The sequence below is a fragment of the Schistocerca americana genome, chromosome 3 (genome assembly GCF_021461395.2).
Source record: "Schistocerca americana isolate TAMUIC-IGC-003095 chromosome 3, iqSchAmer2.1, whole genome shotgun sequence".
Classification (NCBI taxonomy): Eukaryota; Metazoa; Arthropoda; class Insecta; order Orthoptera; family Acrididae; genus Schistocerca; species Schistocerca americana.
Window position 1 is genome coordinate 301,550,935 of NC_060121.1, and position 23,616 is coordinate 301,574,550.

The 23,616-nt window shown below is 53.7% G+C and overlaps 1 non-coding gene across 1 annotated transcript; it reads left to right on the forward strand.

The window, feature by feature from the left end:
• Positions 1-10,452: 10,452 nt before the first annotated feature.
• On the forward strand, positions 10,453-10,524 carry Trnaw-cca. The gene has a single exon. It is a non-coding gene; the product is annotated as a tRNA-Trp (tRNA).
• Positions 10,525-23,616: the final 13,092 nt, after the last annotated feature.

The following is a 23,616-nucleotide window of genomic DNA, read 5'->3' on the forward strand; positions in this document are numbered from 1 at the left end:
CAAAGACAAGACAAAACGAACGAAAACCACATAGAGATGGACGGTGGTTGGCCGACCATAGAAATAAAAAAGGAAAAGCCAACCACTTAGAAACACATTAAAAAATCAGTGTAAAACCATAGGCCAAACGCCAGAGTCGACACAAAACAATAAAATAAAACAGAAACACTCAGATTAAATGATAAAATCCCCCTGCCCGAATAAAACGTAAAACTAAGTCAGCCATAGTGGAGTCGTCTGTTAAAAGGGTAGGGAGCGTATCAGGCAGCGCAAATGTCTGCCTGACCACAGCTAAAAGGGGGCAGGCCAACAGAATGTGGGCCACTGTCAAAGCCGCCCCGCAGCGACATACAGGAGGGTCCTCCCGGCGCAGTAAAGAACTGTGTGTCAGCCGGGAGTGGCCAATGCGGAGCCGGCAAAGAACTACCGATTCCCTGCGAGTGGCTCGCAGGGATGACCGCCACACAGCCGTCGTCTCCTTGACAGCACGGAGTTTATTGGACAATGGCAGTTCGCGCCATTCCTCGTCCCATAGCGCCAAGATTTTGCGGCGGAAGACTGCCCGCAAATCAGCCTCTGGGAGGCCAAGGTCCAGAGATGGCTTGCTGGTGGCCTCTTTCGCCAGGCGGTCAACATGTTCGTTACCCGGGATACCGACATGACCGGGGGTCCACACAAAGACCACAGAGCGGCCGCAACAGGCAAGAGTATGCAGAGACTCGTGGATAGCCATCACCAGACGAGAACGAGGGAAACACTGGTCGAGAGCTCGTAAACCGCTCAGGGAATCGCTACAGATAACGAAGGACTCACCTGAGCAGGAGCGGATATACTCTAGGGCACGAAAGATGGCGACCAATTCAGCAGTGTAAACGCTGCAGCCATCCTGCAAGGAACGTTGTTCGGAACGGTCCCCTAGAGTGAGCGCATACCCGACACGACCAGCAACCATCGAACCGTCAGTGTAGACAATACCAGAGCCCTGATACGTGGCCAGGAGAGAATAAAAGCGGCGGCGGAAGGCCTCTGGAGGGACTGAGTCCTTCGGGCCCTGTGCCAGGTCCAGCCGAAGGCAAGGGCGACGAACACACCATGGGGGTGTATGCAAAGTAGCCCGGAAAGTAGGTGGAACAGTGAAAACCTGAAGCCCAGAGAGAAGCTCTTTAACGCGGACCGCTACTGGACAACCAGACCGGGGCCGACGATCTGGCAGATGGACGACCGATCGCGGGAACAGGAGACGATAATTTGGATGCCCGGGCGAGCTGAGAACATGGGCAGCATAAGCGGCCAGCAAACGTTGGCGTCGGAACCGCAGGGGAGGGACACCTGCCTCCACGAGTAAGCTGTCCACAGGGCTGGTGCGGAAAGCACCAGTGGCAAGGCGTATCCCACTGTGGAGAATTGGGTCCAGCACCCGCAACGCAGACGGGGATGCTGAACCATATGCCAGGCACCCATAATCCAGACGGGACTGGATTAACGCCTGGTAGAGCCGTAGCAGGGTAGAGCGGTCGGCTCCCCAGCGGGTATGACTCAAACACCGGAGTGCATTGAGATGCCGCCAACACGTCTGTTTGAGCTGCCGGATATGAGGCAGCCAAGTCAACCGGGCATCGAAAACCACCCCCAAAAACCTGTGGGTCTCCACCACAGCAAGGAGTTCGTCGGCAAGATAAAGCCGCGGCTCAGGATGGACTGTTCGGCGCCGGCAGAAATGCATAACGCGGGTCTTGGCTGCCGAAAACTGAAACCCATGGGCTACAGCCCAAGACTGCGCCCTACGGATAGCGCCCTGTAGCTGACGTTCAACAGCTGCAATGCCAGTAGAGCTGTAATAAAGGCAGAAGTCGTCAGCATACAGGGAAGCAGAGACAGAATTACCCACGGCCGCAGCAAGCCCGTTAATGGCTATTAAAAACAGACAGACACTTAAAACAGAGCCCTGTGGCACACCGTTCTCCTGGACGTGGGAGGAACTATACGAGGCCGCGACTTGCACGCGGAAGGTACGACACGACAGAAAATTGCGGATAAAAATCGGCAGAGGACCCCGAAGACCCCATCCATGAAGCGTGGAAAGAATGTGATGACGCCACGTCGTATCGTACGCCTTCCGCATGTCGAAAAAGACAGCGACCAGGTGCTGACGGCGGGAAAAGGCAGTACGGATGGCCGACTCCAGGCTCACCAGATTGTCGGCGGCGGAGCGGCCTTTACGGAACCCACCCTGAGATGGAGCCAGAAGGCCCCGAGACTCCAGTACCCAATTCAAGCGCCGGCTCACCATCCGTTCAAGCAACTTGCAAAGAACGTTGGTGAGGCTAATGGGACGGTAGCTGTCCACCTCCAGAGGGTTCTTTCCAGGTTTCAAAACGGGGATGACAATGCCTGCCCGCCATTGCGACGGAAACTCCCCCTCGACCCAAAGACGGTTGTAAAGATCGAGAAGGCACCGCTGGCAGTCCACTGAAAGGTGTTTCAGCATCTGACAGTGGATGCCATCTGGCCCAGGAGCGGTATCAGGGCAAGCAGCTAGGGCACTGCGAAATTCCCACTCACTGAATGGAGCATTGTAAGATTCCGGGTGGTTGGTGCGAAACGAAAGGCTTCGACGTTCCATCCGCTCTTTAATGGAGCGGAAGGCCTGGGGGTAATTCGCAGAAGCGGAACTCATAGCAAAATGCTCTGCTAAGCGATTGGCAATGACGTCGGAGTCAGTACAAACTGCTCCATTCAGTGAGAGCGCAGGGACGCTGACAGGTGGCCGATAGCCGTAGACGCGTCGAATCTTGGCCCAGACCTGCGAGGGAGTGACATGGAGGCCAATGGTGGACACATACCGCTCCCAACACTCCTTCTTGCCCTGGCGGATAAGGAGGCGGGCCCGCGCACGCAGCCGTTTGAAGGCGATAAGGTGGTCGAGGGAGGGGTGTCGCTTGTGACGCTGGAGCGCCCGCCGGCGATCTTTAATCGCTTCAGCGATCTCAGGCGACCACCAAGGCACAGCCTTCCGCCGAGGGGACCCACAGGAATGGGGAATGGCAGATTCGGCGGCAGTAACGATGCCGGTGGTGACCGATTGAACCACCGCATCAATGTCATCGGTAGAGAGAGGCTCAAAAGCGGCAGTGGAGGAGAACAAGTCCCAGTCAGCCTTATTCATAGCCCATCTGCTAGGGCGCCCAGAAGAGTGGCGCTGTGGTAGTGACAAAAAGATCGGAAAATGGTCACTACCACACAGGTCGTCATGCACACTCCATTGGACAGACGGTAAGAGGCTATGGCTACAGATTGAAAGGTCAATGGCGGAGTAGGTGCCATGCGCCACACTGAAGTGTGTGAAGGCTTCATCATTTAACAGCGAGAGATCGAGCTGCGACAATAAATGCTCAATGATGGCGCCTCGACCTGTTGCCACTGACCCACCCCACAGAGGGTTATGAGCGTTGAAGTCGCCCAATAGCAAGAAAGGTGGCGGCAATTGGGCGACCAGTGCAGCCAGGACATGCTGCGAGACATCACCATCCGGTGGAATGTAAAGACTGCAGACGGTAACAGCCTGTGGCGTCCACACGCGTACAGCGACAGCCTCTAAAGGCGTCTGGAGAGGGACAGATTCGCTGTACAGAGTGTGAAGGACATAAATGCAGACGCCACCAGACACCCTTTCATAAGCTGCTCGGTTCTTGTAATAACCCCGATAGCCACGGAGGGCGGGGGTTCGCATCGCCGGAAACCAAGTTTCCTGGAGAGCAATGCAGAAGAAAGGGCGAAGGCTGAGAAGTTGGCGGAGCTCAGCTAAATGGTGGAAGAAACCGCTGCAGTTCCACTGGAGGATGGTATTGTCCATGGCTGAGAAAGGCGTGACAGGACGGGGAAGGCAGATTACGCCGCTGGGTCACCTGCTGCCTCCGATTGAGCACCTGTGCTAGTGGTATCCATGGCGTCTGAGGGACCGGCGAGTTCTAGGTCCTCAGCGGACGCCAGGATCTCCACCTCGTCCTCAGACGCAGAGCTGTAAGGTGGCGGTGGGGTGGCTGCCACCGCGTATTCCTTGGGCTTAGAGCTCTTCTTCTTTGATTTCTCACGCTGCTCCTTGGGTTTAACTGGCTGGGAGGGCTTCACCGATTCAGTCTCCGGGACTGAGGAGGATCGTGAAGCCCGTCGACCAGCTGATTGCGGGCACTTACGCCACTGGCGGTCGTCAGCCTTCCCACTGGTGGAAACCTGGGAAGGGAGGGACCCGAGGGACCCCTTGCGAGCGTGAGAAGCCGAAGAAGTTGGACACTTCTCCGGCTTAGAAGCAGGGACGGACGTCCCTGATGGGGGGGATGGTGTTGCCCCTGAGGTAGGTGGCGCAGGAGCAACCCGGTGGGTAGAGCCCCCCACTGGCAAGGGGGCAGGAGGAGTCTTACTGGTTATCGAGCTGGCTGGAAGTCGTGAAACTGATGGGGCGGGCACAGGTGTCGTAGCGGCGGCGTAGGAGGACGTCATTCGCACGGGATGTAATCGGTCGTATTTCCGCTTGGCTTCAGTATAAGTCAGTCGGTCCAGGGTCTTATATTCCATGATTTTGCGTTCTTTCTGGAAGATTCTGCAGTCCGGCGAGCAAGGTGAATGGTGCTCCCCACAGTTGACACAGATGGGAGGCGGGGCACATGGAGTATCGGGATGAGACGGGCGTCCGCAATCTCGACATGTGAGGCTGGAAGTGCAGCGGGAAGACATATGGCCAAACTTCCAGCACTTGAAGCACCGCATTGGGGGAGGAATATAGGGCCTGACGTCACATCGGTAGACCATCACCTTGACCTTGTCCGGTAACGTATCACCCTCGAAGGCCAAGATGAAGGCACCGGTAGCTATCTGATTTTCCTTCGGACCCCGATGAACGCGCCGGACGAAATGTACACCTCTGCGCTCTAAGTTGGCGCGCAGCTCGTCATCAGACTGCAAAAGAAGGTCCTTATGGTAAATAACTCCCTGGACCATATTTAAACTCTTATGCGGTGTGATCGTAACAGCAACATCCCCCAACTTATCACAAGCAAGTAACCGTCGTGACTGGGCAGAGGATGCCGTTTGGATCAGGACCGATCCAGAGCGCATTTTTGACAAGCCCTCCACCTCCCCAAACTTGTCCTCTAAATGCTCGACGAAGAACTGAGGCTTTGTTGAGAGAAAAGACTCCCCATCAGCTCTCGTACAAACTAAGAATCGGGGCGAATAAGTGCTACTGCCATCCTGAGATTTACGTTCCTCCCACGGCGTGGCCAGAGAGGGGAACGTTTTCGGATTGTACTTTTCAGCATTAAATTGAGCCCGAGAACGCTTAGAGACTGCTGGCGGCTGGCCGCCAGCGACAGATGATGTACCACGCTTCATTGCGGGTCATCCGCCCTGATGCCACCTACTCCGACCAAGGGCCCTCCCCACGGGCGCCACCCAGCCACAGCAAAGGCCACCTGGCAGGATGGCCATTGCCGGGAGTCCCGATGCCCCAGGGAGATGGGCATCTACTCCTTGGCATACGTGGGGAGTGAACGGCGCAGGCATCAGTAGAGCGATCCCTGTGTTGTCAGGGGGCTACAACCAAGAGGGTACATGGCGACCCCACCACAACGGACTGGCTACCGTGCTGGATCTTAGGTGCAAAAATGGCCAAGGTCGTCGTCACAGTTAAAAGAAACACTGCAGAGTGCAGCGTGGTAATCGCCCATGAGATCGAAAACGAGCGGGACACCATCGCAACGACGAGAAAGACGGCAATAGGTCTAATTGCACGAAGGATACAGTGCACCATGTAAGGTGCCCTTCCCCAATTGGCTCGCTCTTCGGAATAATTTGGATAGATGGAGGTCAAACCCGAGAGGGGACCATCACATAAGGCCGAAACGTTTGAGACTCCTTTTAGTCGCCTCTTACGACAGGCAGGAATACCTCGGGCCTATTCTAATCCCCGGACCCGCAGGGGGTGGCGCGAGTGATTCCGGCCGTAGTGTCGGGACCGTCGTCGGCCGTTGACATTCCCCACGACCCGCCCACGCCGCCGTCTGCCGAGATGGCTCATAGTGGGCGCCGCAGGAACAGAATCCAACCAAATGTGAACGTTGTCCGAAAGAAAACTAAGAATAAAGATGCCGGGGGCAAACACAACGAGCATGACTTGGCTTCACAACCGGATAAACAAATGGAATGGCATGACGATCCGACCGTTGGCGATGATTAATTCCTCCCCCATCCTGCATAGGTCTCAGTATGTCGCAGGCATATAAAATAACAACGTTAAATATTAACAAGATCCGCTCTGACGTCAAGGTGCGTGCTCTACAACAATATCTTTACGAGTCGGATACAGACGTCGCCCTTTTACAAGAGGTGGCCTTGCAGCAAATAAACCTTACCCGTTTTGTTGCAATACTTAATTCTTCCCCAGAAACGAACGTGGGGACGGCCGTCTTAATTAGGGAAGGTATTCCAGTTGCCCACATTGAAAGATTAGAATCCGGTCGAGGACTGAGTGTCACTATTTTTGGCGTGACTGTTATTAATTTGTACGCGCCTTCCGGGAGTACTCGTAGAGCTGACAGAGCACGCTTTTATAAGGAAGATATCATTTATTTACTGCGGAACAATCCTCCGCAGCTGATCATTGGAGGTGATTTTAATTGTGTATTGTCCAGAAAAGATCAGACACCGAATTTTAATTATTCACCTGATTTAAACCGTCTTGTTTACGATCTTAAACTCAAGGACACCTGGGAAGCTCGGTACCCAACTTTAGTGAGGTACACACACATCGTTGGAAATTCCTGTAGCAGGATCGACAGGATTTATGTGTCTGAACACTTGGCAACTAACTTATTAAATGTAGAAACTATTCCTACCAGCTTCTCAGACCACAGTGGCGTGGTTGCGTGTATCAACTTACAACATTAACCCACGCGCTGGTTTAAAAATCAGTGGCATCTTAATCTTTCATTATTAACCGACTCAGACCTGGAGGAGGCCGTCAGGCGTGCTTGGGACCAGTGCCTCCGCACTCTTCATGCCTTCCCTAGCATTATAGCATGGTGGACCTATAAAGCGAAGCCCAAACTGCGCAGGGTTCTTATGTCCTTTGGTATTGAACGGGCTACTGGAATTCGCAGGACAATGGAATTTTATTACTCCGTATTAAGAGATTTGTATGACAGAGCGGATGCCACGGCTACTAGAATCGGGGAAATTCAGAGAATCAAAGCTAAATTAATCAGTCTGAAACGGGAGCAGTTAGAAGGACTTAAGGTTCGATCCACAGTAAAATCAGTACGCGCAGACGAAACGGTGGCCTTGTATCACCTTGTCAAGCACGCGAAGAATAGAAGGAGGGCTTTCATTGATGAACTTAAACTCGAAGATGGCACGACGGTCACAAATCAACGCGATATCGTCAGGGAACTTTACAGCTACTTTGTCAGGACTTACACTTCAAACGCTCCCCATGCAGACAGCGCTTCTCAACTCCTTGAAGTTCTTCCTTCGAGGATAACTGCAGACGAAAGTGAAAGTCTTTTTTCGGGTTTCAGTCACGAAGACGTTTTCGACATCATCTGCAGTTCCCCTACTAACAAGTTCCCTGGGCCTGACGGTCCTCCCATTGAATTTTATAAAAAGTACTGGCGCATAGTCGGAGCGAAGATCACAGACATGGTGAACGAGGTCTTGCAGGGGCAGTCTGTTCCAGGAGAGTTTAAAGAATGTAAAATTGTTCTCCTCCCTAAGACCAGAGGTGGAAAATCTGTAACAAATCTTCGGCCGATATCACTACTGAATTCCGATTACAAGATTGCAAAGCATGTTGGAAGTGAGCGGCAGAAGCCTCATCTTAACTGCACGAGCTACAAACAGCAAACATGTGCTTTTCGGCGGACTATACTGCAAACGGTCGCCTTTTATAGGGATATTATTGCGCTCGCTGACGCCAGCAACGTAAAATGTGGTCTGCTCTTTCTCGATTTTTTTAAGGTATTTGATCTTGTCAATCACACGTACCTACTAGAGACACTGCGGCGCTTGGGCTTCTTACCGTCCGCGATCGCAATAATAAAAAATGTAGCCATCGGAATCACTGCAAAAATTTCAGTAAATTCGCAACTCACGAAACGGCTCCTAATCGACAGAGGTGTCCCTCAGGGCAGCCCTTTGTCGATGTTGCTGTTCGTCATTTCGCTCGAGCCGCTCCTCACGCACCTGCAGGCGAAGCTTAGTGGTTTAACGATCTCAGGAGTGAAGTCCGTAACAGGAGCCTATGCGGATGATGTTGGGATTGTTATCAGAGATGAGTCTGACGTCACTGCGCTTGAAGCTGTCCTCAAGACCTACTGTCAGGCGTCTGGAGCACACATCAATGAACAGAAAAGCAAGTTTTTAAATCTGCGGGGCCTTGACCGTCTTCAAATTTCATGTGCCACACACGTCAATGAACTTAAAGCTCTAGGGATAGTGTTGAAGGCGTCAATATTAAACATGACGGCGGCGAACTGGAGGGATGTGGCTCACAAAATCAACGGTGCAGTAATTGATAACTACCACAGAAGTCTGAACCAATTTGACAGAATTACGTTGATTAATACGTGTGTTTTATCTGAGGCCTTCTACACGGCGCAGGTTCTTCCTATTCCTGCAGGAGTGGCTCAAAATATCATGTCAAAGGTTACGAATTTTCTATGGAAAGGCGAGATCTTTCGTGTATCTGCAGGAACAGCAGCACTACACCCAACGCATGGAGGGATGGGATTGGTTGACATACGACGCAAAGCACTGGCTCTGTACGTGTCACGTACGGCGGCAATCATACAGGATGAACCTCATGGTCTTACGGCACAGTTATTTCATGCTGTCCGGCCACACAGTCTTGAATCTCCGCTGAATGTTCAACCTATTTGTTACCGGCTTAAACATATCAGAGAGTATTAATTATCTCGAGTATAGCTACCTTAGTCACCAGTTACGGCAAACTCAGTCTTTAACGGCAAAAGCAATTTTGGCGGAAAGGAGGGAACACGAAAGCCAGAATCCGATTGTTAACAAATATAGTGGAGTCCAATGGGATGCAGTATGGCGAAACGTTGGTTCCACTGTTTTGAGCTCGGATGCTCGTACTGCGTGGTACAAAGCAGTCAATAATATCATAAGTACCAATGAGCGACTCCACCGGATAGGGCTGAGTGCTCCCGACCTCTGTCTTCACTGCAACCTCACAGATACCGTGCTGCACAGATGCACCTGTGGGGAACGTCTCCACAACTGGAACTGGATTCAGCAACAAGTCGCACTTATCACTCGCAGTGTTCCCGCCAATCTCCAGGCGATGATGATCTATCGACCTGATTTTAAGTTTTACCCACAGACGAAAAATAATACTGTGAGTTGGTTACTGGGTAATTATTATAGTTACATCTTTAACAAACTTGGGGATGATGATCCTGTCGCATTCAAAATGCATATGGCAACCGAATTTCACAAAACTCTTCAATACAAGAATCATGGCAAGAACTTTGAAAATATGCTAAAAATAATATTCAAAACAATGGGAATAGGGTAGTGAACCGGGAGTGTGGGGGTGGGTTTGGACGCGGAGCACCTGTAGTGCCGCGAAGAGGCCCCACTGCTTCTGCCTCGTGTCCTGACTTCAGCCACTGCCCCTCGGTACCTCCCTCCAACAGTGCACATGGATCACCAGAATACACTTGGATCCGAGATGAGAAAACCTCTTTTTTTATTTTCTTCTTGAAAAAATGCTCACGGCTGTCCCTAAAGGAGGGGATTTCGTTTAAAAAAAATAAAAACAGAAGCACCAAAAAACGATTAAAAGAAAAAAAATAAATAAAAAAAATTGAAACACTTTAAACTCAATTGCAAAACAAAGTGGCGCAATTGGTTAGCAAAAAAAAAAAAAAAACCGCAGATCGAGAGGTCCCCGGTTCAAACCCGGGTGCCCCCTTCATTTTTCAGTATCTCGAAAAAACAAATGACGATTGTCGCGGTGAGTTGCAAATACATGTTTGAGATGCACCCTGCACGCCAGACCGAAGGCTTTGGAGCAACATTTCAATGGGGGGGTTCGCAGCCCAGGGTCTTGCAGGTCATCGTCCTCCCACCATGAGGTCGAACTGTACGAAATCCACTTGCTTGGGGGAAGAATCTTGTACACTGAATTTTGTAGAATATGGTGATAGGCAAAAGTTTTCATGTACTGCTGCACGGAGAAACAAAAATTGGAGGAGCTGGGATTTGAACAGAGGACTTTCTGCATGCGAAGCACACACTCTACCACTGAGTTACACCCCGCCAGAGCAAGTACATCTGGGACGAGTGTCTCGTGGATCCTACTGTCATTATTTCTTAGGTTTGAACGGTACAGCAAGTGTTCGATGAACCTTTTCATGACAAGACCTAAGCAGCGTCGACTCCGTGGCGCAACGGTAGCGCGTCTGACTCCAGATCAGAAGGTTGCGTGTTCAAACCACGTCGGGGTCACAATGATATTTTCGTTTGCGAAAGCCATAGGCGAGTATGTCAGTTTAATCAGATACCAAACGATTACGGAGAACGGACGAACAGAACTTGCGTGAAAAAAGCTACTAGTGCAATTTTCGCGTTCTGACATTAAGGTGAAGGCACCGACTCGCACTTTCTCCAGGCGCGAAGTGTCCAGTATTTTTGATATTTATATCGTTTAACGCTAATATATAACTGAGAGATAATGATTACGCAATATTTTGGTCGATTAGACGTCTTTAGCCAGGCAGAGTATAATATTTTTCCTTAAGTTATGGGAACAGAAAGATCGTGAAAGGGGGTATAGCTCAGTCGTAGTTCCGCTTGCGACGCCGTGCAGGTCGCACGTGTTGTGCCTTCGCTCCGCAATAGCGTGTGCAAGCCGTGACTACTTTCGTTGTTTACGTTGTTTACTAGATTTGCTGTCTTGTGCTTCCGTCACTTCACTTCGCTTTTAGTGTTTTGTGTCGTTTTGTGTTAGCGGTCTCGACCGTTTAATAAGTGGATATGTCGTCCAGGTTGTTCCCAAGGAAATGTACTCTGTGTTTCAAATTTGACAAGTCTACACGTCATATTCAACCGAGTTCCATGGAAGTTCACGATTTCATGGTGGATGTCATTGGTCTGACGTCTGACCAGGTTCATACTGCCTATTACGACACCGATCTCTACTGTTTCTTCGTCAAGTTGTTAAACCCTGTGTTACTGGAGAGGATTCTGTTAAAAAATGGTAGCAGAGCTGAGTTCCGTCATCGTGACGCCTCGGTGAGTACTGTTCTCATATCCAATGCTACTGTAGAGTACAAAAATGTCCGTGTGTACAACCTGCCGCCGGAAGTTGAAAACTGTTATTTACGTGAGATTTTGACGAAGTATGGGGAGGTCAAGCAAATCCGTAACGAACTTTGGTCTAGTCGACATCGGTTACAGTGTTTTAGTGGCGTCCGGTCAGTCGAAATGCACGTCAAGCAAGATATCCCCTCCCATCTTATTGTCTGTGGGTATAAAGTGCATGTCACGTACAGTGGGCAACCAGGCACATGCTTTATTTGTAGTGAAACTGGCCACTTGCGTACGAACTGCCCTAAACGTGTATTTGTTCTCGAAAGTACTTTGGAACAGCGTAAAAAATTGACATTGGCCGATCTTGTTAGGGAGGCACCAATCACGGACATCGAACGCCCTAGTGATAGTGAAATATTGCCCCCGGAGCCTGGTTTGCCTGTTGCCGACTTTCCACCCTTTCCTTCAAAACCGGGTACAGATACGCCTGCTTCCAAATCTGACGCGCAGCTGCTGAGCCACAAACGGCGACGAACGTGTGATGATGATAGTCCGGTTACGGTTACTGACTCAAGTTTTTCTGAACCGTCGCACGCAGCTGTCGACGCTGCGGCGAGGCCAACGAGTCTTTCTCGTTGGCCTCGCGCTGCGGCTATTGACGTCATTCTGAGTGACGTACAGGCAGCTTTGGCACCACAACAGCCGAGCACGCCGCCTGAAGTCGCGACGTCACCACAGGCCGAATCACAACAAGCGCGTGCTTCCGATAAGCATAACGAGCAAGGCAGTACTTGTGTACAAACTGAACGAAGTCAAAGTCCGTCTACAAACAAACACGAAATTCGTGCTAGTGACAACAAACAAACTTGTCCACCTTCGGAGTCAGTTCTTTCTGCGGATCAGATGGCTGAGGCGTCACATCACGTTATGGATTGCGAAGTCACTCAGGACCCTCCCACACCTCCGTCTGCCGATGTGTTCCCTAGCAGAGCACGTAGTAGGACCAAAGTTCAACCGAACGTCAACACAGTACGGAAGAAAAACAAACCCAACGACTCCCAAGTGACTGTTCGTGATCCTCCCGACAATGCAGACCATTCCGAAGTTTCTATGCCCTTGTAATGCGACCAGTGTTGTTTAGTTGGTTGGTTTGTTGGTTGATTTGGGGGATTAAAGGGACCAGACTGCCATGGTCATCGGTCCCTTTTTCCAAAGACAAAGAACACCCACAGAGAATAAAAACAAGGAACAGAAGAGATCACAGACGATACAGAACAAGAGATACTGAGACAAAGACAAGACAAAACAAACTAAAACCACACAGAGTGTGACGGTGGTTGGCCGACCATAGACAGAAAAAAGGAAAGGCCAACCACGTAGAAACACATTAAAACAAATCAGTGTAAAACCATAGGCCAAAGGCCAGAATCAATACAAAACAATAAAATAAAACATAAACACTCAGAGTAAATGATAAAATCCCCCTGCCCGAATAAAACGTAAAACTAAGTCAGCCATAGTGGAGTCGTCTGTTAAAAGGGCAGGGAGCGTAGCAGGCAGCGCAAATGTCTGCCTGACCACAGCTAAAAGGGGGCAGGCCAGCAAAATGTGGGCCACTGTCAAAGCTGCCCCACAGCGACATAGAGGAGGGTCCTCCCGGCGCAGTAAATAACTGTGTGTTAGCCGGGAGTGGCCAATGCGGAGCCGACAAAGGACGACGGAGTTCCTGCGGTTGGCTCGCATGGATGACCGCCACACAGCCGTCGTCTCCTTGACAGCACGGAGTTTATTGCGCATTGTCAGTTCGCGCCATTCATCGTCCCATAGCGTCAAGATTTTGCGGCGGAAGACTGCCCGCAAATCAGTCTCTGGGAGGCCAAGGTCCAGAGATGGCTTGCTGGTGGCCTCTTTCGCCAGGCGGTCAACATGTTCGTTACCCGGGATACCGACATGACCGGGGGTCCACACAAAGACCACAGAGCGGCCGCAACAGGCAAGAGTATGCAGAGACTCGTGGATAGCCATCACCAGATGAGAACGAGGGAAACACTGGTCGAGAGCTCGTAAACCGCTCAGGGAATCGCTACAGATAACGAAGGACTCACCTGAGCAGGAGCGGATATACTCTAGGGCACGAAAGATGGCGACCAGCTCAGCAGTGTAAACGCTGCAGCCATCCTGCAAGGAACGTTGTTCGGAACGGTGGTGGTGGTGGTTGTTGGATGTTTAAGGGGGACTAAACAGCGAAGGTCATCAGTCCCCCATTCCAAAATCAGGCGAGCCGAAAATCTACGAAGCAGATAAAAACCAGATAAAACACTACAGACAAGGACAGAGGAACATCAGACAGAAATAAACAGAAGAAAGGAAGATGGCCGGAGACTGGTTGACTGACCACGAGATCAAAAATGGGAAAGAGTCAACCATCTCACAGCACACCAGAACAGCAACAGACACAAGGACAATAGACACAGAAAGGGAAAGGCGCAGGACCTCCCTAAATCGAACCATAAAACGGACTACCACGAATAAAATTTAAAACGGTATCAGCCATGGAGGCATCGTCGGATAAAACCAAAGCCAAAGTGCCCGGGAGATTAAAAGATTGCCGGAGTGTGCGCAGTCGAGGACACTCCAGCAAAATGTGGCCGACCGTCAGCCGGGACCCACACTGACACAAGGGGGGATCCTCCTGACGCAACAGATGGCCGTGCGTCAGGTAGGTATGGCCGATGCGCAGCCGACACAGGACTACCGAGTCCCTGCGAGAAGCCCGCAAGGAGGAACGCCACACATCGGTCGTCCCCTTGACAGCCCGTAGTTTATTCGGGGCTGTCATGCCACGCCACTCAGCAGCCCACATCCCAAGTACCTTACGGCGCAACACCAGCTGCTGGTCGCGAGCCGTAAGGCCGATCTCCAAAGCTGGGGCGGCTATCGCCCCTTTGGCCAGCCTGTCTACACGTTCGTTCCCTGGGATGCCAACATGACCGGGCGTCCAAACCAGGACCACTGAACCACCAGAACGGGCAATGGCGGAAACAGCCTCCTGAATGGAGGACACCAGAGGAGAGGAGGGATAGCAGCGGTCGATGGCCTGAAGGCTGCTCAGGGAGTCACTGCAGATGACAACGGACCTACCTGAGCAGTAACGCATGTGCTCAAGAGCGCGCAAGATGGCCACCAGCTCTGCAGTAAAAATACTGCAGCCAGCCGGCAAGGAACGTTGCTCAATATGGTCAGAGTGAGCAAAGGCGTAGGCAGCGCGACCATCAACCAGGGAACCATCAGTGTAGACTGGCTCACAGCCCGGAAATGATTCGAGGAGCGCAAGAAAACGGCGACGGAGGGCCACAGGCGGAACCGAGTCCTTAGGGCCCTGTGCCAAATCCAGACGGACAGACGGCCGGGACAAACACCAGGGAGGCGTAGGTGTATGGACCCGGAAGGGAGGCAGAAGAGGGAAAGACCCCAGTTCTGACAGCAGGGACTGGACACGGACAGCTACGGAAAGCCCAGACCTAGGTCGCCGTTCGGGCAGATGGAGGACCATGGCAGGGAAAAGCAGCCGACGATTGGGATGGCCTGGCGAGCAATGCACGTGGACAGCATAGTCGGCGAGCAGTCGATGGCGGCGAATCCGCAGCGGGGGAACCCCGGCCTCCACCAGTAAACTATCCACGGGGCTCGTACGAAAAGCGCCAGTTGCAAGCCGGACCCCACAGTGGTGTATGGGGTCTAACAACTTCAACACTGAGGGTGACGCAGACCCATAGGCCAGGATCCCATAATCAAGCCGGGACTGCACAAGGGCTCTGTACAATTGCAGTAGCGTGCAGCGATCTGCACCCCAAGACGTGTGGCTAAGGCAGCGGAGGGCGTTGAGGTGCCGCCAGCATTTTTGCTTCAGCTGAGTAACATGAGGAACCCATGTGAGCCGGGCATCAAACACGAGTCCCAAGAAGCGGCAAGTGTCCACCACGTCAAGCAGGTGGCCGTCGAGGTAAAGTTCAGGATGAGGGTGGACCGTCCGACGCCTGCAGAAGTGCATAACCCGAGTCTTGGCAGCAGAGAACTGAAAACCATGAGCCAGAGCCCATGATGCTGCCTTGCGAACGGCGACTTGCAACCTGCGTTCGGCGACTCCCGTAGTCGTGGAGCTAAATGAGATGCAGAAGTCGTCGGCATACAAAGAAGGAGACACCGACGACCCCACTGCTGCAGCCAGACCATTAATGGCCACTAGAAATAACGAGACGCTCAACACCGAGCCCTGCGGGACCCCATTTTCCTGTATATAAGAGGAACTAGAGGTGGCACCGACTTGCACCCGGAAAGAGCGGCGCAATAAAAAGCTTTGAAGAAAAGCCGGGAGCCGACCACGAAGACCCCACCCATGCAACGTGGCGAGGATGTGATGCCTCCATGTGGTGTCATACGCCTTCCGCAGATCGAAAAATACAGCAACAAGGTGCTGACGTCGGGCAAAAGCCGTACGGACAGCAGATTCCAGCCGCACCAAATTGTCCACTGCAGACCGGCCCCGACGGAAGCCACCCTGGGATGGAGCGAGGAGACCGCGCGACTCAAGGACCCAACACAAACGCCGCCCCACCATACGTTCGAGCAATTTGCACAAAACGTTGGTGAGGGTAATGGGACGATAGCTGTCCACCGCCAATGGGTCCGCACCGGGCTTCACGATGGGGACAATAAGACCCTCTCGCCATTGCGACGGGAACACGCCCTCGTTCCAAATGCGGTTAAAGATGGCGAGGATGTGTGTCTGGCAGTCCCTGGAGAGATGCTTCAGCATCTGCGCATGGGTGCAGTCCGGTCCTGGTGCTGTATCAGGGCAATCGGCGAGGGCAGCGAGGAGTTCCCTCTCGCTGAAAGGAGCATTGTATGTTTCATAATGACGCGTGTGGAATGAGAACGGCGTCCGCTCGGCTCGCTCCTTTAGAGAGCGAAAGGCGGGGGGATAGGATGCAGTCGCAGAGCTCTGAGCAAAGTGCGCGGCTAGCCGTTCAGCAATGGCGGCAGCGTCCGTGCAGACAGCGCCGTCCAAGGAGAGCCCAGGGACACCCACAGGGGTCGGGGAGCCATAAATCCGCCGGATACGGGACCACACGTGCGAGGACGAGACACGGGAGCCCAGGGAGGAGACGTACCTCTCCCAGCACTCCTGCTTACGCCGTGCAATAAGGCGACGGGCGAAGGCACGGAGCCTCTTAAAGGCGATGAGGGTCTCCAGAGACGGGTGCCGCCTATGACGCTGGAGAGCCCGCCTACGGTCGCGAATAGCCTCAGCAATCTCCGGCGACCACCAGGGGACAGCCTTCCGCCGAGGGAGGCCAGAGGAACGGGGGATGGTAGCCTCGGCCGCTGAAACGATGGACGTGGTTAAAACACGGACCACCTCGTCAATGTCACCCTGTGGGGGAGACGCAATGGTGACAGCGGAAGTAAAAGCTGGCCAGTCAGCCCTGTGGAAAGCCCAGCGGGGCAAGCGCCCAGAAGAATGACACTGTGGCAGTGACAAATAGAGGGGAAAATGGTCACTACCACACAGGTCAGGATGCACCCTCCAGTGGAGGGATGGGACAAGTCCAGGGCTGCAAATAGAGAGATCGATGGCCGAGAACGAGCCATGGGCCACACTGAAATGCGTGGGAGCACCGGTGTTTAAGAGGCTAAGGTCGAGCTGAGCCAACACATGCTCCACGGCCCGACCACGATCATCGGAGACAGTCCCACCCCATAGAGGGTTGTGGGCATTGAAATCGCCCAGCAGCAAAAAAGGTGGCGGCAGTTGTGCTATCAGAGCAGCCAGGACATGCTGCGCGACAGTACCATCAGGTGGAAGGTAAATACTGCAGACGGTGATAGCCTGTGGCGTCCACACCCGAACAGCGACAGCCTCTAAAGCTGTTTGTAGAGGTACAAACTCGCTGTGAAGAGAGTTCAGGACATATATGCAGACGCCACCAGACACCCTTTCGTAAGTTGCCCGGTTCTTAAAATAACCCCGATAGCCACGGAGGGCGGGGGTTCGCATTGCTGGAAACCAAGTTTCCTGCAGAGCAATGCAAAGGAAAGGATGACGGCTGATAAGGTGGCGGAGCTCAGCTAAATGGTGAAAGAAACCGCTGCAGTTCCACTGGAGGATGGTACTGGCCATTGCTGGGAAAGGCGTGACGGGACGGGGAAGGCAGATTACGCCACGGGGTCACCCGCTGCCTCCAAGTGAGCACCTGTGCCAGTGCTGTCCATGGCGTCGGAGGGACTGGCGAGATCGAGGTCCTCAGCAGACGCCAGGATCTCCACCTCGTCCTCAGACGCAGAGGTTGAAGGTTGCGGTGGGACAGGTGCCACCGCAATGTCAGGATGCTTGGGAGCCTTTTTCTTCAACGGCTTCGCACGCTGTGCCTTGGGAGGGTCTGGCTGGGAGGGCCCCACGGGGTCAGTCTCAGGGACGGACGACGACCGTGAAGCCCTATGACCAGCGACCGGTTGTTGCTTCAAAACTTTGCGGGTATCCGCTTTGACACTGGGCAAAGCCTGGGAAGGGAGGGCCCCAAGGGACCCCTTCCTGGCTAGAGTAGCCGAAGAAGCCCTACGCTTCTCCGGCTGGGAAGGGGGGACGAATGTCCCCGATGGTTGGGGTGGTGTCGCTCCTGGAGTAGATGGAGCAACAGAGGGCGAAGTGCTCCCCACAACCAAGGGGGCCGGGTCATTTTGACATAGCTGAGAGGCAACAGTACGTGACGACACGGGAGAGGATCGGACCGCTGTTGCAGCAGCGGCATAGGTGGATGTCATGGGCACAGGATGGAGCCGCTCATATTTCCGCCGTGCCTCTGTGTAGGTCAGGCGGTCCAGGGTCTTATATTCCATTATCTTTCTTTCCTTCTGGAAGATCCGACAGTCCGGTGAGCAGGGGGAATGGTGTTCTCCACAGTTAACACAAATGGGAGGCGGAGCACATGGAGTATCAGGATGCGAAGGACGTCCGCAATCCCGACACGTGATGCTGGAAGTACAGCGAGATGACATGTGCCCGAACTTCCAGCATTTAAAACACCGCATCGGAGGAGGGATATATGGTTTCACATCACAACGGTAAACCATCACCTTAACCTTTTCGGGTAAGACATCACCCTCAAAGGCCAAGATGAAGGCACCGGTGGCTACCTGATTATCCCTCGGACCCCGATGGACGCGCCGGACGAAGTGAACACCTCGTCGTTCAAGGTTGGCGCGTAATTCATCGTCGGACTGCAGAAGAAGATCCCTGTGGAATATAATACCCTGGACCATGTTGAGACTCTTATGCGGCGTGATGCTAACGGAAACATCCCCCAACTTGTCACAATTGAGCAACTTCCGTGACTGGGCAGAGGATGCCGTTTTGATGAGCACAGAACCAGAGCGCATCTTGGACAGGCCCTCCACCTCCCCGAACTTGTCCTCTAAATGCTCCACAAAAAACTGGGGCTTGGTCGACATGAAAGATTCTCCATCAACCCGCGTACACACGAGGTACCGGGGTGAATATTCTCCACTGCCTTCTTTAGCAAGTCGTTCCTCCCATGGAGTAGCTAGGGAGGGAAACGATCTCTGATCCAATTTCTTCACGTTGAGGTTAGACCTCGATCGCTTAGAGACTGCTGGTGGAGGCCCACCAGCGATAGATGATGTACCACGCTTCATTGCGGGTCATCCGCCCTGATGCCACCTACTCCGACCAAGGGCCCTCCCCACGGGCGCCACCCAGCCACAGCAAAGGCCACCTGGCAGGATGGCCATTGCCGGGAGTCCTGATGCCCCAGGGAGATGGGCATCTACTCCTTGGCATACGTGGGGAGTGAACGGCGCAGGCATCAGTAGAGCGATCCCTGTGTTGTCAGGGGGCTACAACCAAGAGGGTACATGGCGACCCCACCACAACGGACTGGCTACCGTGCTGGATCTTAGGTGCAAAAATGGCCAAGGTCGTCGTCACAGTTAAAAGAAACACTGCAGAGTGCAGCGTGGTAATCGCCCAAGAGATCGAAAACGAGCGGGACACCATTGCAACGACGAGAAAGACGGCTATAGGTCTAAATGCACGAAGGATACAGTGCACCATGTAAGGTGCCCTTCCCCAATTGGCTCGCTCTTCGGAATAATTTAGATAGATGGAGGTCAAACCCGAGAGGGGACCATCACATAAGGCCGAAACGTTTGAGACTCCTTTTAGTCGCCTCTTACGACAGGCAGGAATACCGCGGGCCTATTCTAACCCCCGAACCCGCAGGGGGGGGTGTTCGGAACGGTCCCCTAGAGTGAGCGCATACCCGACACGACCAGCAACCATCGAACCGTCAGTGTAGACAATACCAGAGCCCTGATACGTGGCCAGGATAGAATAAAAGCGGCGGCGGAAGGCCTCTGGAGGGACTGAGTCCTTCGGGCCCTGTGCCAGGTCCAGCCGAAGGCAAGGGCGACGAACACACCATGGGGGTGTATGCAAAGTAGCCCGGAAAGTAGGTGGAACAGTGAAAACCTGAAGCCCAGAGAGAAGCTCTTTGACGCGGACCGCTATTGTACAACCAGACCGGGGCCGACGATCTGGCAGATGGACGACCGATCGCGGGAACAGGAGACGATAATTTGGATGCCCGGGCGAGCTGAGAACATGGGCAGCATAAGCGGCCAGCAAACGTTGGCGTCGGAACCGCAGGGGAGGGACACCTGCCTCCACGAGTAAGCTGTCCACAGGGCTGGTGCGGAAAGCACCAGTGGCAAGGCGTATCCCGCTGTGGAGAATTGGGTCCAGCACCCGCAACGCAGACGGGGATGCTGAGCCATATGCCAGGCACCCATAATCCAGACGGGACTGGATTAACGCCTGGTAGAGCCGTAGCAGGGTAGAGCGGTCGGCTCCCCAGCGGGTGTGGCTCAAACACCGGAGTGCACTGAGATGCCGCCAACACGTCTGTTTGAGCTGCCGGATATGAGGCAGCCAAGTCAACCGGGCATCGAAAACCACCCCCAAAAACCTGTGGGTCTCCACCACAGCAAGGAGTTCGTCGGCAAGATAAAGCCGCGGCTCAGGATGGACTGTTCGGCGCCGGCAGAAATGCATAACGCAGGTCTTGGCTGCCGAAAACTGAAACCCATGCGCTACAGCCCAAGACTGCGCCCGACGGATAGCGCCCTGTAGCTGACGTTCAACAGCTGCAATGCTGGGAGAGCTGTAATAAAGGCAGAAGTCGTCAGCATACAGGGAAGCGGAGACAGAATTTCCCACGGCCGCAGCAAGCCCGTTAATGGCTATTAAAAACAGACAGACACTTAAAACAGAGCCCTGGGGCACACCGTTCTCCTGGACGTGGGAGGAACTATACGAGGCCACGACTTGCACGCGGAAGGTACGACACGACAGAAAATTGCGGATAAAAATCGGCAGAGGACCCCGAAGACCCCATCCATGAAGCGTAGAAAGAATGTGATGACGCCATGTCGTATCGTACGCCTTCCGCATGTCGAAAAAGACAGCGACCAGGTGCTGACGGCGGGCAAAGGCAGTACGGATGGCAGTCTCCAGGCTCACCAGATTGTCGGTGGCGGAGCGGCCTTTACGGAACCCACCCTGAGACGGAGCCAGAAGGCCCCGAGACTCCAGTACCCAATGCAAGCGCCGGCTCACCATCCGTTCGAGAAGCTTGCACATAACGTTGGTGAGGCTAATGGGACGGTAGCTGTCCACCTCCAGAGGGGTCTTTCCAGGTTTCAAAACGGGGATGAGAATGCCTTCCCGCCATTGCGACGGAAACTCCCCCTCGACCCAAAGACGGTTGTAAAGATCGAGAAGGCGCCGCTGGCAGTCCACTGAAAGGTGTTTCAGCATTTGACAGTGGATGCCATCTGGCCCAGGAGCGGTATCAGGGCAAGCAGCGAGGGCACTGCGAAATTCCCACTCACTGAATGGAGCATTGTAAGATTCTGGGTGGTTGGTGCGAAACGAAAGGCTCCGACGTTCCATCCACTCTTTAATGGAGCGGAAGGCCTGGGGGTAATTCGCAGAAGCAGAACTCATAGCAAAATGCTCTGCTAAGCGATTTGCAATGACGTCGGAGTCAGTACAAACTGCTCCATTCAGTGACAGCGCAGGGACGCTGACAGGTGGCCGATAGCCGTAGACGCGTCGAATCTTGGCCCAGACCTGCGATGGAGTGACATGGAGGCCAATGGTGGACACATACCGCTCCCAGCACTCCGTCTTGCCTTGGCGGATAAGGAGGCGGGCCCGCGCACGCAGCCGTTTGAAGGCGATAAGGTGGTCGAGGGAGGGGTGTCGCTTGTGACGCTGGAGCGCCCGCCGGCGATCTTTAATCGCTTCAGCGATCTCAGGCGACCACCAAGGCACAGCCTTCCGCTGAGCGGACCCAGAAGAACGGGGAATGGCAGATTCGGCGGCAGTAACGATGCCGGTGGTGACCGATTGAACCACCGCATCAATGTCATCGGTAGAGAGAGGCTCAAAAGCGGCAGTGGAGGAGAACAAGTCCCAGTCAGCCTTATTCATAGCCCATCTGCTAGGGCGCCCAGAACAGTGGCGCTGTGGTAGTGACAAAAAGATCGGAAAATGGTCACTACCACACAGGTCGTCATGCACACTCCATTGGACAGACGGTAAGAGGCTATGGCTACAGATGGAAAGGTCAATGGCGGAGTAGGTGCCATGCGCCACACTGAAGTGTGTGAAGGCACCATCATTTAACAGCGAGAGATCGAGCTGCGACAATAAATGCTCAACGATGGCGCATCGACCGGTTGCCACTGACCCACCCCACAGAGGGTTATGAGCGTTGAAGTCGCCCAATAGCAAGAAAGGTGGCGGCAATTGGGCGACCAGTGCAGCCAGGACATGCTGCGAGACATCACCATCCGGTGGAATGTAAAGACTGCAGACGGTAACAACCTGTGGCGTCCACACGCGTACAGCGACAGCCTCTAAAGGCGTCTGGAGAGGGACAGACTCGCTGTGCAGAGTGTGAAGGACATATATGCAGACGCCACCAGACACCCTTTCATAAGCTGCTCGGTTCTTATAATAACCCCGATAGCCACGGAGGGCGAGGGTTCGCAATGCTGGAAACCAAGTTTCCTGGAGAGTTATGCAGAAGAAAGGGTGAAGGCTGATAAGGTGGCGGAGCTCAGCTAGATGGTGGAAGAAACCGCTGCAGTTCCACTGGAGGATGGTGTTGTCCATGGCTGGGAAAGGCGTGACGGGACTGGGAAGGCAGATTACGCCACTGGGGCACCTGCTGCCTCCGATGGAGCATCCGTGCAAATGCCATCCATTGCGTCCGCGGGACCGGCAAGAGCGAGGTCCTCAGCAGACGCCAGAATCTCCACCTCGTCCTCAGAGGCAGAGCTTGTAGGGAGCGGCGGGATCGGTGCCACCGCAGTACCGTTGGTCTTGGGGACTTTCTTCCTTTTCTGCTTATCACGCTGTGCCTTCGGCTCTTCAGGCTGCATGGGCTTCACTGGGTCAGTCTCAGGGACAGACGACGACCGCGAGGCCCGACGACCAGGGACTGGCGGTTGTTTCAACCACTTGCGGGCGTCCGCTTTGCCACCGGTCGGAACTTGCGAAGGGAGGTCCCCAAGGGATCCCTTCCTGGCGAGAGCAGCCGAAGAAGTCTTACGCTTCTCCGGCTGGGAAGGGGGAGCTGATGTCCCCGAAGGTTGGGAGGGTGTTGCTCCTGAAGAAGATGGAGCAGGAGCAACAGGGTGTGAAGTGCCCCCCACGAGCAAGGGGGCCGGTGGATGCTGACCGATCTTAGAGCCGATTCGTGAAGACGGGAGAACCGTCGTTGCAGCAGCGGCGTAGGTCGACGGCATTGCCACAGGATGGAGCCTCTCATATTTCCGTCTAGCCTCGGGGTAGGTCAGCCGGTCCAAGGTCTTATATTCCATTATCTTCCGTTCTTTCTGCAATATCCTACAGTCCGGCGAGCAGGGGGAATGGTGTTCTCCGCAGTTAACACAGATAGGAGGCGGGGCACATGGAGTATCGGGATGCGAAGGACGTCTGCAATCCCGACACGTCATGCTGGAAGTACAGCGAGATGACATGTGCCCGAACTTCCAGCATTTAAAACACCGCATCGGAGGAGGGATATATGGTTTCACATCACAACGGTAAACCATCACCTTAACCTTTTCGGGTAAGACATCACCCTCAAAGGCCAAGATGAAGGCACCGGTGGCGACCTGATTATCCCTCGGACCCCG